Here is a 13,609-nt window from a genome sequence, read left to right on the forward strand (position 1 = left end):
ATAATTCACCATAACCATGGCCAGTACAACTCACCAAAAGAAAGCCGCGACAGAGTACCTAACAGAAAGTTAAGCTTCGTCGAGCGTGTCATAAGTATTTAACACGTGATCAAATCTACTGCGGTGCCATAAATAGAACGCTTCTCGCGTAGCTTGTGTAACGTTGGCTGTTTCAATTAATGCTAAAAGTTACTTAATAGTACTATTAATTGTAGTGATTACCATTACTGTGATATACTACTAGTTGTTTGCTTCAAAAAGTCCCCGAGTTAAATAATCCGCTAATGCAGGCTGAGTCGGCCTGCTAATAATGACAGACTGGTTCGACACAATTTGTTGTCTCTGATATCGACTGACAACGTCGCCTGAAGCCTAAGAGTTTGTGTGTGTGTTTTTTCTTTTTTTATAATTCGCTCACTTCTATCTAGACTTTAATCGTATTTTACCAAATTCGTTTTGGTGCGTATTCACTGAAGTCAGATCTGCCGTACTAGCCAGACCACTGCGGCAGCTATAAGTCCATAAAAATACCAATACAATCAAGTAATTTCTTAAATTCACGATAAAATACGAGTTTTTCAGTGATAAGAAGATAATCCATGTTGCCGGTTTGGTCCATATCGGTATCGCACTCCTCTACTATGGCTTCGTGAATATCAGTCTACGGCCAATAACAAATTGCTTTTCCTGACATTCAGGCTCTTAACCGTGAAGTCGACCAGTCTTGATGGACAAATGACCTAACCCAAGTTACACTAGTGCACGGTCAGTTCGGTAAGCTCATAGTGGAGTTGGTAGTTTACCTCAGACGGTGGCACAGCTTGTTACTTTTGGCAACAAGAATACCTATTCTATTTTGCGATAGATTAAATCTTCGCTTTTTTGTTAGTAGCAGACGGTAAGTGGAGCTAGCTGCTCACCAGTTGGACGAGCGTCGAACTGAACTTCGCTTTAATCGAAATCTGTAAGGAGTCGCCAGGCAGCACTTCAGCTAGTGAAGCTTGGCTAAAGCCTCTCCAGCCATAATGGTCGGATCTATTGATGGCGGTAGTAGATCTCCAAAATGGTCTTCGAAATGAGATGGAGAAGGAAAGGCGCTACTGAAAACGCGACCGAAGAAGCCTATTCACTTCAATGCAGCCGCTCTGGTGCCATTGCTCAAGGCCTGTCCTATTGCGATCGGGTGGTCACTCAAGATGGCACAACCAGTGGCAATAGATAAGCCTGCCGCCACCAACGGGCGGTTACTGTTTATCTGAAAACGAAACCGAAATGGAAGGGGAATCAGAACCGACAAAAGGCAACAGGCATAGATAGGATAGATATATAGAGAATGAGAGAGAGAGAGAGAGAGAGAGAGAGAGAGAAAGAGGGAATTGAGCTCAAAAGGAGGGCCGGAGTGGCACGGTGGTTGAAGGAACAAAGACTGAATCAGCCAGCCTCTTGCCGCTGGCTGGACAATTTTGTTCCTGTTGTCGTGGTGATTTGCCTTCCTACCGATCGTAGGTTAGAGCTGGCAGTAACGGCAACCTAACCTCAAACGCCTTGAGGTCTCTCCCCGTAGCGTAGGTACATATAGAGTTAGTGATGCTGTAATGGTGTATGCGATGAGGTAATAGTTGTTCTCTAGACTTCGGTAGGAGATATCGCCATCATCTTCACCGATAACGCCTCACATAGCAGAAACAGAGACAGCAGAAAACAGAAGGAGGCAAAATTCTTATCGAATAGTGGAAATGTCATTGTTAGATTTAGTGCGAAGGATCCATTTAGGCAATTCAAACTATTTAGATTAAGTCTGGCGCGTTTTAAATGGAGTGTATCATCACCAGCACAACGTCCGCATGAGCAGCGATCAATAAAAGCGGCCAGCAAAATAAACATACAGATAACGAATCAAACGGACTGGAGATCCGCCAGGCTGCCAGCTTTACGAGTATCATTGTTGTCTCAAACTGGGCGGGTTGTCTCCGTCCGAAAGGAACACTAACAAAGTTAGGAAACGTTTGATATTTAACGTCCTCGAACTTTTTACATAATTCGAATATGTAGGCCCGTACTTGTACATGTTCCTTCAGTAAACTTTCTTGGACTCGAACAAAGGATTATCTCTATTGTATTGCATCCACTGCGCCGCGTATCGCAATCCACTCACAGCGTCGCGCAGTTTGGTGCCACTCATCAGACCTTTTCAGCGTTTCATCTATGTCCTATCGCGCACAACAGATATTTTCATCTCATATTCATTATTATGTTTGAGGGATAGGGAAAATAGCACATTTCTGGGAATTTTATAGCGTCTTGCGCAGTGCTCACGTCTCCTAACTGATGTTTTCTTTAAACTGATGCGGCCTTGTGGCTTTTGTGTTCGAAGTCGTAAAGTTTATTTAGACTGAACAAAATTAACACCGCCTATTTCCAATGACTATAGTTTTACTAATTTGAAAACTATATCGATCGATTAACTTTCATCAGTTAGTACTTACTCAATTTAACTTCGACAGCATTTAATAAGTAATATATATGTTCTAGACAGTTACAACTGAATTTGGACGATTTTTTGAAATTAAGCAATTTTTGAATTTCGCGCCGCTAGCAGTCGACATTTGGTTAGAACATATTCTAGAGTTTGGAACGTTTATGAGTGCGAACCAACTGAGAGAAAACAGTTCAGAAGAAAAAAAAAACATTCTTACGTCGAAAATCAACAGTTAAGTGCTTGTTTCTCGAATGCAGCATTGCTGCAGAGGTTCATCACAGACTGAAAGTAAAGAGACCGAGTAGAATATGGACCCCTGTGAGTTGACTCCAGATTAGCCAGAAATGCCTTCGGTCACGTGCAAATGATGGAAGTTTAATCTGCAAAAAAAAAGCCACCTGAGCATACGGCTGCTATAGATGAACTATGATTCAATCCCTATTATCAGCTGAAAAGGGACCAGACAAAAAAATGACGTCGCTCTGGAAACGAATCGCGATCCGTGGCGGTGTCGGGTAAGTTTGGATGCGAGCTAGTGGTAATACTTGCAATGGACGCCTCAAAGTCTCATAAGGATTGAATAAAGGAATATCCAGAGTCGGCCTTGTCTCGCAGATTGTCCTAATTTCAGTCTGTGCGATGACGGCGCTTTTTTCCTCCATACCTCCAGAATACTCCGGTACCGATTCGTTTCAAGAAGCGGCTATAGACAGAATAATTACATTAGAAAATAAAAATTACGGTTGTTTATTCTTAGTTCTCCTGCTGTATATTTCAAAATGTACATGTATAGATGCGCCTGTTGGTCTGCCTGGGCCATCGAAACTCACGCTTAACGACTCGAATTTTCAAACTTCTTCCTATGCAAAAGCAGTTGTGTCTAGACAAATATCCTCTATTAAATCGGAACTTCACACCATTGTCCGGGCTGTATATACAGGTATTTGAACTAGCTCAGTATTTTTTCATCATATTTCTATAGATGTTAAATTACGCTTTACTCACTTTGGCCCTAGAAATAACATTCACACGAAGTAATTGTTATTTTGTCAATTAAAAAAACGTTAGTGAGAAAACTTCGCTCAAAGGAAACTGGGTCGTTCGTAATTGTTTACAGCACGGAGACGGTTTAAAAAAGGGCTGGGAAGAGCGTGACAGGAAATACGCGTATTTAAGTGAGGTAAAGTTGAATCGGTTGATAATGAAGGCCAAACAGGGAGTGAAGAGATACACGTCTAGCTGGATAGTTAATTCTTTGAACTTCAGATAAGCTGCGGTATAATAGCTGAAACAGCGAATAGTGTTGGCATAAGAAGCAAATAGACTGCACTAGGCAACCGAACAGGCAAACTTTTGAAGACCAATTGTGGTCACATATTATTATAGCCGTATTTTTGCAAAAAAAAAAATACAGCCTAATTGAAACGCCTTGTTGAGAAGTTGTCCTTAAAAAGATATCAAAACGCAAAAGTTACGTTTTTATGGTTTCCATATATCTACAGATCAAATAAGGACAAGACCATTTTCAAATATCAGAATTGAAATAATTTTTCTTTACTTTGGTCCGCGCTTCATATAGAATGTCGCATATCGACTCATGCAAATTGCTTCGTTCGTCTATACGCATATGTACGGTGCTTATAGACGCGTTTTAGTGGCTGCCGGATCCCTCATAATTGGTTTTCCCTAGAATATCCATCATCTTGAGGCGGGCAAGCAATGACGACATTCTCTTCTTTAAATACATTGCTATAGATGTATATTGGCAGTGTATGAACACGGTGAAGCCTAGTACCAAAAATGATCGATTCAAATTGGGTCCTCTTAACACGTCTGCGGCATCATCTTTAGGTTTCTATAGATTACTTTGGATACAGCGCGCGGCGTCTGGGTATAGACAATGTCTGAATACGTATTTTTTTGCATATGCTTATTAAATAAGACAATCATTTAGCGCGATTGCGTCATCAATTTCGAGTCTAAACTGTCCACTAGTTGTTTTGAAAGCATTACCTTATTCATTTGCAGATAAGTTCTAATAGCAGCCGCGCGTCAAGCGGTATTGGTAGATGTTTTCATTCGCTGCTAACGTGTCCCCGACTGTCGGTGAATGTAAATTCGTTAGAGTCGTTCGAATACGTTAAGTACGGAAAATTCCAGCGCGAATAAATTTTGGGCTGTTAGCAGGCCAAGAGTTTCCAAAAATATAAGGCCTCGAAACATTTCATAATTACAAAATGCGCAGAAGCCCTCCAAAGACTAACCGTTGAAACTAATCTCGACGACTCCCATTTGCGGGTAACATTCATTTTCGTTATTGACTTCCAGACAGCCATTAATTTCTCTAGGAAGCATCCAAGTGAATCAAAAACATTTTTTGGCAACTTTTTGTAAATTGTCGACTTCTTTAAATCTAAACTATATTGAGAATTTTCCCGAGAATCTTCTGCCTCGCAGAATTCTTGTTCAGATTTGTCAAAAGGCACATAAAGACAGCAGTATCGTAGGCCCTCGATTTCGGGCAGGGCCATAGTTTATAGTTGCAGTAAAGATTCGTCCCGTAACTGATATTCATCCGACTTCTGAAAACGACACACTGTTTATCGGCATAACAAGTTTGCTGCTTTGTTCTAAATAGAACTAGCTTTCTTCTGGTGTCAAGGATAGCGTACGGTTACTACGACAAACAGCCGACGGAATCCTGTGCGAATTCGAATGCTCCAACCTCTCTCTCTTTCTCGCTATATGTATATATATACATAAGGTGGTGCATTCAGATTGAAGAAATCTCTGGCTGCGTTCTTATCGTAACAAGCATGCCTTCATCCACCACTTCTAGTATTAAACAAAGGCCAATTCTCCCGACACAAACAACAAACTCGCCACGAAGAACAATAGTGTGTCGTTTCCGTATTTTAACGTATTTTAACGGAAATCAGCCATTTTGCAATCTCTTTGTGCGCTGAGTGAGGCGTAAAACGGTTAGCGTTATCGCCAATTTTTCGCGGGGCTTCTGGATGATACGAGGAAGATTTATGCGATATTTCTATCAAGCAAGTCGGAAGATCCTCGATAGGGCTTAGATTTGAGGGGCTCAAAATTTAATCCGAAAGTGCTCAACAAGTCATTTATGACACGCCCCGCTTTTTTATACAGAAATTGATGTCCGTTTTGTGGAAGAGAGTTTTTTTTAAACTTTTTTACGCTTTCTGTTGATGTTGAACCGTTGTATTTTTGGGAACGTTAACCTGCTGTTAGCTTAAAATTAGAATACTTTCATTTAATTTTTTCTGTATAACATATTTGGGCGACACGTTAACAAGTTTATAGCTCTAAGCGCGACTTGCTTGAAGCACGACTACTATAGAAGGAATATGTCGAATATGAGTAATTTAGATTCGGATCGAAGCCCTAATCGCGGCTTGGCTATGGTTGTTATATTAAATAATCATGATCTCCAGCAATTTTGTCAGAATATTTATTTTTCGCTAGATCAACTTGGAAATGAAGCTTAAGAATAGTTCTCAGTTTAGACGCACCACCCTGTATATATATATAAATATAAGGCAAGCTCTTGCCAAACACAGCGCACTGATGTTAAGCTATTCTATAGAGATATGCTTAATTTCTCCCCAATTATGTGGATAATTATACTGTTCGGCAACTACCGAACTACAGTGTCCAAAAATCTCGTGCAGCTGCATAATCCCACATACGAAAAAGTGCTTCAGCTGATAAATACAACAGAAGGTACTACACCGAAATGCTTGAGCCCAGAACCTAAAGATCTCTGCTATTGGGAAGGAAGAGATGACAACAATTTCTAAATTCTTCCAGCTTCGGATAACTTCACCATTCCTTATCCACGCGTTTAAAGACGGACTGTGAAAATTGTGATGTTTTAGATGGGTGTGATCCAAGTGATCTCCGTTAGAAACGTGACTTTGTCTTGCTAGAAGCTACCAGACTCGGCATGTTGTCTCGATATTTTAACCAAACAGAAGAATCAGGTACGTTATCATTGTTTCGTTGCCAGTTTTCAATTGTTAGTCGATTCAAATGTAAATAATCAATGTTTTAAACTATTTCTACGGTCGAGTACAATCCAGTGTGGTCGTGAAGCTTCCGCTTCATTGCTCCCCGTGATCGGCCACCTGTGAAAGGAGCAGAAAAAAGTTCTTCTGCGTTTACCATCTAGCCAAATCACATCCGCCCACGCTGGCTCTAACCGGAACAGTAAAGACTGTTCTTAATATCTGTCCCGTATGGAATATGCTAAGTATCCGGTCGCTGAAATCATTTATTCCGTCAGGACGTAAAGTAGCGTCGGTTAGTGTTGTGACCTCAGGCAGTGTCAATAACACTACAACTAGTAATTGTGGGCGAAGCTACATCAGAGTAGTTCTACTAGCGGTAGCTGAGATGGAGAACGGCGAAGATCTGTTATGAATATATTCAGCATTGATCTACGAACAAATCAAACCCCTGAGGTGTCTAAAAAGAGAAGTAATCGTCGTCCTTCGATTCGTCGTGCATTTACCTACGACATTCAGGAGCCGCGTAGGGTGGTACCTGTCGACGCAAGACATTTGCATCCGTCCTACTATTTCAGCCGCCGGTTTCTCTTCAACAAAAGAATTGATGATGTATTGTAGAGCGCAGTACGCGGCGCTAATTCCAGCTGCCGAATTCAGCAGATAAAAGGTAAAGACGACAGATTGGCTGAGCACACCGTGTTCTCGTTCACAAGTATCTGTCAGACCACGAGAGTGGTAGGTGGCCTACCTCGGCGACATAACATGTTTGGCACAGCAAGGAGGTAAACGACACTGCCCGTTCTAGATCGAAACGTGTTACTTACGGTCAGTATGACCCTCTTACTGCTAATTTAGTTCTCTCAGTAGCACCCCGGCCTTTATATTGTCCTGGCAATCGGCTCTACAAAGCAACGAATCAACTATTCCCTATGTCATTTTACAAATCCGGCAAAGTGCACTTCATGAAGCCATCAACTCAAAAGTGTGGTGGTTTGCGGTGGCTACATGTTCGCAGAGACCGAAACTGCGTACGAAAATAACGTACAACTTCTCTACAGGACCAATGTCGCCCTGAATAGCCCCTCGGCTCTGGGTTCCTCCCGTACAGCCGAGCGAACAAGAAGCCCTTGGGGGAATAGTCGAGCCTTTGATGACCCGGTCGGCCTTTGCGGCTAGTCATCACAATCAGCGGCGGCAGTAGCTAACCGCATGGCTGAATGCAACAACCGGTAATTGTCGACACGAATTTGCATAGCGCGCTAGTCACAGTGCCGACAAGCAGCGGCAACGGCGACGGCAGCGACGACCGTGGCCGCAACACGAGCGGGTGTAGCAGTAACAATGCAGGGTAAAATGTAGAGGTTCACGGAAAACTTCAAAAACGAAATGCCGGGAACGACTAGTTTTACACAAATGAACGAAGGACGGAAAAAGCAGCCAGTGAAATTGTCGAGTGGTTGGTGGGGAACTACTTGATTGGGACGACCGCAATTTACATGGTAACAGTGTAGTGTTTAATGTAAAATTGTAGGTTTACGTTGACGCATTTATACGGATGATCCATCGTCCGTCTTGCTGCCTTCGAATCATTCGCTCAGACGATAACACATTTCAGCAGCGCGCCACAAATCAGACGCGCACTTGATGAGAAGGGTGGCACCTAGGGTGTTGCGATCTTTGTTTCAAGCGTCATTTCCTTTTTGTATAATTAGATTCATGACAAATACTGCTGCAGGCAACACCTGATGGCCGATGGAAGTATTACTTGGGGCGACTACGATTACGCTCTGCGAGCATCACTGTTTCTTTTTGTTGTCAGCATTCGGAAGCCAGTTATCCGGGATCTTTTTTCAGTTAACAGTATGATAGTGGAATTTTGAAGCAATTTGACTCGTGGGGCAATAGATTCCGAATTTATGTACGTAAACTCGTGTATGTCAAGAGCGGGCTACAGTTGCAAGTGTGGTCCCTTCAGGAGGGCAAAGTTCGACTGTCGAAACATTCCAAAAGGGATTTTTTCGTTTAAGTTATAATATCGATTGTATATATATATATATATATATAGGCCTGTCTGAAACGCTGTAAATATAGCTTAACTGGTGGGGAATGTACTAACACACAGATCATTACAGATTTCTATACAACATAGACGTCGAACTGTGTTGCCGTTCGTGTCTTTAAGCTAGTTATCGTTGTTGAAGGTAATCAATATATTTATTATTATTATTATTATTTTATACAGTATAATCAGCCAATTAATATAGAAGAGCTGAACGGCGATTAGGGTTCTGTTGACCGACTTCGTGCGACTCAGTACGCCGTTGACGTTCGATTTCGTTCATCAGTGTTGTCCTGTGAACGAACGTTAATAGGAGCGCTGATTGTGACTTCTGCTGTTGCCGCCACGTCAACAGCTCTTTTCGTTGCGAAAGCGTTTAGTGAGCGCATACGCTAGTGTTCTTCGGTACATGTTAGCGCAAGCAAACGGCGCACGGCCACCGTAAATGTGGTTTAAGGTAATGTTGCTGAAGACTGGTTTGATCCCGTAGCGATGAAAAGGTGGCTAGAGATATGATTACACGGACCAGCGCCGATGGCGACGTACTATACGATAATGCGAGCAAAGGTCTTGCGCAGAAAGGGCAAGAAAGCAACTATTCAAGATGGGCGAATCTAAATGTGTGTGTGTGTGTGAGCGTACGTGCCTGCACGTTTGCGCCTGCGCACGCGCTTGTCTGGAGGACGATCGTGTAAATTGGACTGTTGTATTTGCTGCCAATCGTGCGTCCCCTCTAGCATGAAATGGCGAATTAAACTGAAGCCCTGAGCATTCGAGAGTCCTCTATTTTACTCTGTCCATCTCTGTCCTGGTGAGACTTTACTGTCTGCAGTAGTCTGATTGGTTTAGTTGTTTACGGCAGACCAATGGTGGACGGCATGGGACGCGGGTAGGAAGCCGTTAGGCGCGACAAGTTAGCTCGTGATATTTTTCATCGGCTGACTGGTAAGTATGATGATGCTACTAACGATAGAAATTATAGACGGCTATGCCGAAGCGAACGGAGAGCTTTTCTGCGTCGAGAAAGACTCAGTTGTTCTATGAGTATATACCATCTAAATAACACTAGACAAGATATAATGTTGTCAAAATTATTATAGTTAACATATATGTCTACTGAATGAATCTTAGATTAATATTTAAAAGCTACAGAAGTTAGCACAACAAACAGCTCTTACCTAAGTAACATCGTTTTCGTTTAACAGTAATAGCTCGTAAACTGCTCAGAAAACAGCTAGCGTATATGATTTAGACTAACGTACCTAGTGAATAGGTGGGCTGAGGAGCATTTTTACGTTTCTGAAGCTGAAAGTCACGAATGAACTTCAACAAAAGTGAAAAGTCCGTCCTTAAATGTCACGCAAATCAGAGGCCTAAAGCAAACGTTAATATCTGAACAGTATCATTATTATTTTTCATTGATTTTCATCAATTAGTTACAAAGTCAAATAGGGATAATTGTTATTTTCTTGCAGGTGGCGCCAGTTGTTGGGTTTGGCGGTAAAAAGATAGAGGGCGGATGTTTCTATTGTAGCTACTGGTTTCTGGCTTCTGTGTGAACACACAGCCCATCATGTCAAGCATCTGTTACTTGAACACTATCTTTAGGAATCATTGTGCTCGAGTCTTTTTCAGGCCGATCTGGGCTTGCCGACGAAAACTTATTGCCAGGCCATTGCTTCACTCAGGCTCAGTCAATGTCTTTGCTGTAGCATTATATGCTGGGCAGTGTTAGCCAGCCACTTCTCGGTTACACAATGGATGGGTACTCCCCTATATTATAATAATAGCCGTGTTTTGCCGTAGTGATCATCATGAGCCCGTTCCTCGGCTCAGTAAATTCCGCATCAACGCTTCTGGTGTTTTCTCTTCGATAGCACCGGTCATAGCACACGCGTCATTCTATGCTGACTTTATAGTAAAGATCATGGCGTTGAAGAAGGTATGATTGCTAAGTTGACGATAAAGGAACGCGGGAATCAACAAGAGCGCTTCTGCCGGGGCCGTAGAAACAACGTCCCGTCTACCGGGGCGGATCATTTTAGCGTGCTGAAAATGCCCTGCACTGTTCAAACATTTACCATCCCATACCTCCGACGTATACGTAGTATAGGTGTGAGCTTGTAGGTGTAATACGGCTGTCGGCATGCATGCATTCGGATATTCAACATTTCCTGAATAAGACGTTTCCTGGTGCATAAAACACAATACATTCATTATTTTGCTGTAATTGCAAATCATTGAACGGAAAATACTATTTAATATCTAAAATCCTTATAGTTAGTGTATCAAATTAAGATCGTAAATAATTTTCATCATATACGATCAAATGGATCGTGTAAAATCCTGTTCATTTCTAATAAATACAACCTTTTGTGTTAAGTGATTGACGATAGGCGTTGACGATTTCTGTTTGGCCAGTTTGTTAGCTTGCGCATAAGGTAAAATGCTCTCATTATGAGCCATCATACTTTGCTCTTCGGTCCTATTCTATAATAAACAAAAGAGGTAAAGCGTTCAGTAGTCCTTCGTGGGCTCGTCGAAAAGGTAGTTCCTTGTTAAGTCACAGGTTCGCCTCAGCGGGAGCCGGACGGTCTACGCCCGTTCTTTTCCCGCCTTCGTGCGTTCTGCAGCCGCTATACGCTGCTGTTGCCCTGTGAAAAACGACAGCAGAAGTGCTACCGACCCAACGAGGCCTGCATGAGCTGAGCATAGGTCAATAATTGGCACACGATTTTCATCTCGTCCCTGGTTCCCGTACGCTAATGGAAGGCGTACAACCGAGCATTTTGGGATCAACCCGTCGTACCGTCGCGTCTGACGCCGAAAGCCTATCGACCAATATGACCGTCATGTAATACGCTAAATTTCTCAGTAGAACATCAAAGTACTGATTTAAATATGGAACCTGTGCGATTCCCTCATATGCCTCGTCAAATTCACAACAATGTTCGCCTCTTCATTCGATTCCTACCTGCATTTACCTTTATATGCAACTCTAACTGGTAGAATCCAATCAACAATGAACGACAACCTATTTGATGCCTGAGAGTAACCGATGGTATTTTTTGATTAACACGATATCGTAGATTATGGCGCTCTATCAGAAATGGGTTGGATTCTCTTTACAAAACAAAGCTTTTCTAGTTCTATTTTCGGGCTGATTGGCAGTATAAATAACCCTCAATGGAGGGAATGTCTGATAGCTTATACGAACATATAATGACCTTCCAGTAGTTCAGATGAGCCTTTGAACCTCATACGGTTGGTTACATGACTTTCCCGACTTCTGGTACTCTACTATATGATTGAACGGAGGAAACAGAACTTCTGCCGATCGAAGAGTCCAGCTTAGAGTGTCATGTTGTCAACGGATCTTCGAAGCCGCTCCCTCTTTAAGTTTCATTCGATGACAGAAAAAGTCGCCATTAACTGTGTGACATAATCGTGTCGGTTTATGCGATGACTGCAACAATAGCAGTAACAAGTCCGCCAAGGACAAATGGAACGGGACACATCTCTTCATTGTCCATCTTTGTTGTGCCGTTTCTTTGTTGTGAATTATTCGCCACCGTAGAGTCGGCGAACGTTTAGCTTGTCAGATCTTCAACTTTGCTGCACATCTAGCTGACATGAAAAGGTTTCTACGTATACATATACATAAAAATACGCATACTCGTGGTCACACATACGGAGCTTGTCTGCAATGTTTACCGCTATCGCCGTCATGATCAACTCGGTCTGTGATAACACGGGCGGGCCAATCAATATATCTGCACGTTTCATCTGCAATAAAAGTGCGGCTCGCAATGAGCTAGTGGACGTTACCAATGGTGCCGCCGTAGTTGCGCGGTGACTGCGCTGCTGCAACTTGCGCCGTCGAACGGATTGGCCGCGTATTGATTGTGGCTTCGTCGGCACCTCGTCCCCTTGCGGCCGGGTATATTCACATTATGATTTCAGAGTGTAGTAGAATTTGCTTTTAGTACGAGTAGTTGTAGTAATAGCGTAGATAAAAGCAGCGGCTGATAGTTGTCGTGGCAGCAGCCATCTTACTGCTTTCCTCCCTTGACGCGCTTCCTGGTGTGGCCACCAGGGGTCGGCGGTGGCCAACGGTAGACGAGCGGGCGACCAGTCAAGCGAACGATCGAGCTGACTAAGCCGACGCTGCCGCCGACACGCGCGCGCGAATGAAACGAACGCGACAGCAGCTGCTACCGTGACGGCCGCGCGCGTCCGTAGTACGAGAGAAGCGTCCACCAGTTTCATTGACGCCGGCGACCACTGGACCCATTCACTGGCTTACACTGGCGTCGTTCAATGAAGGAGCAATCAGGCCAGTCAACATCAGCAGCAGTCGTCAATGATCGAGCCTAGTAAAAAGCAGCTCCGAGATGAAGCTCTCGAATTCGACTAACCGTATCGTATTGTTCGACAAAGAAAGGGAAACATTTTTTCTACCATTTTAACATTGTTCTAACTGTCTGTACGCTTGCTTTCACTCGCACCGTATCTGTTCCTGCCATCCCTCGGGGTGAATCATCAGGCTCAATATTTTGTGCCTGTTTTATTAGGGCGGAGTTGGTTTATGCAAGGGAACAGGCTTAGCCGTATAAGGACGTGGAGGAATAAAGCAGTTAGAGGGAGAAGGGCATTTGAAGAGGTAATGGGATGTAAGAGAAGGGCCTTGCGTACAAGAATGAGCTCGAGCGCACGTTGAACTCTTGTCCTTGACAAGTTAGAGATGTATGTCATGTCTCGTTAACTAGATGTGATAGTAAGTTCCGTCATCGTTACTGTCATTTAATCATGAGACATAATAGACTTAAAAAAGCTGAAATGGGTAGCTAAAAGGGACGAATAATTTTGTAGCGGCTGTTACACACTAGCACCGAACGATAGTATTCTGCGGAGAGTAGTCATGCCGTTCTATACTCGCTAGATGACTTTTAAACATTTGAGTGTATATCACTAAGTGAAACTGCAGTACTTTTTCCACTGTTTGCGTTATTAGGTATGTCTGTTTCTATATCC

This window comes from Varroa jacobsoni, unplaced genomic scaffold (assembly GCF_002532875.2).
Source record: "Varroa jacobsoni isolate VJ856 unplaced genomic scaffold, vjacob_1.0 scaffold_896, whole genome shotgun sequence".
Classification (NCBI taxonomy): domain Eukaryota; kingdom Metazoa; phylum Arthropoda; class Arachnida; order Mesostigmata; family Varroidae; genus Varroa; species Varroa jacobsoni.